Source organism: Brassica oleracea, chromosome C4 (genome assembly GCF_000695525.1).
Source record: "Brassica oleracea var. oleracea cultivar TO1000 chromosome C4, BOL, whole genome shotgun sequence".
Classification (NCBI taxonomy): domain Eukaryota; kingdom Viridiplantae; phylum Streptophyta; class Magnoliopsida; order Brassicales; family Brassicaceae; genus Brassica; species Brassica oleracea.
In genome coordinates, this window is record NC_027751.1 from 12277562 (window position 1) to 12278628 (window position 1067).

A 1067-nucleotide genomic window follows, 5' to 3' on the forward strand; every position below is an offset into this window, starting at 1 on the left:
GTTCACCCTGTGGTGAATGGTTAAATTCACCACACTCTTCCTAACCAATCAAATTGCCATGTAGAAATAGTTAAAAAAGACAATAAAAATAGAATAAAAATAGCTGGAAAAAAAACAACACCGACATTAATTAACGCCGTCTAAAAATCTAAACTCTAAAACCATAAATCCTAAATCTGAAACAGTAAACCATAAATCTCAATCCTAAAATCTAAACCCTAAATCTTAAACCTTAAACCCAAACTCTAAACAATAAACCTTAAATCCTAAAATCTAAACCCAAAACTCTAAACCATAAACCCTAAAATCTAAACCCTAAATCTTAAATCCTAAACCCTAAATTCAAATCCTAAACTCTAAACCCAAAAGTTCAAATCCTAAACCCTAAACTCTGAATCCTAAACCCTAAACCCTCTAAACCGTAAACCCATCTGATAGTTAATAAGATTAAGGTTTACGGTTTAGAAGTTTGGGTTTAGGGTTTATGATTTAGGGTTTGGGTTTAAGATTTAAAGTTTTGGGTTTATGGTTTAGGATTTAGGGTTTATGATTTAGGGTTTGGGTTTAATATTTACAGTTTTGGGTTTAGGGTTTAGGATTTAGGGTTTAGATTTTATGATTTAGAGTTTACGGTTTAGAGTTTTGGGTTTTGGGTTTAGGTTTTAGGGTTTAGATTTTAGGATTTAGGGTTTATTGTGTAGAGTTTGGGTTTAGGGTTTAAGATTTAGGGTGTAGATTTTAGGATTGAGATTTATGGTTTAGTGTTTTAGATTTAGGGTTTATGGTTTTAGAGTTTAGGTTTTTAGAATTTAGAATTTTGCAGATGGCGCTAATTAATATCAGTGTTGTTTTTTTTCCAGCAATTTATTTTTTTATTTTTATTGTATTTTTAAACTATTTCTACATTGCATTTTGGTTGGTTATGAAGAGTGTGGTGAATTTAACCATTCACCATAGGGGTGAACCTGACTATTGTTCTTCATTATTCAGTTAGGTTCCCCAACGTCCAACACTAATTATTATACATTCGCATTCCATTATTTCTTGACGCTTCCTAGCTCTTCCTA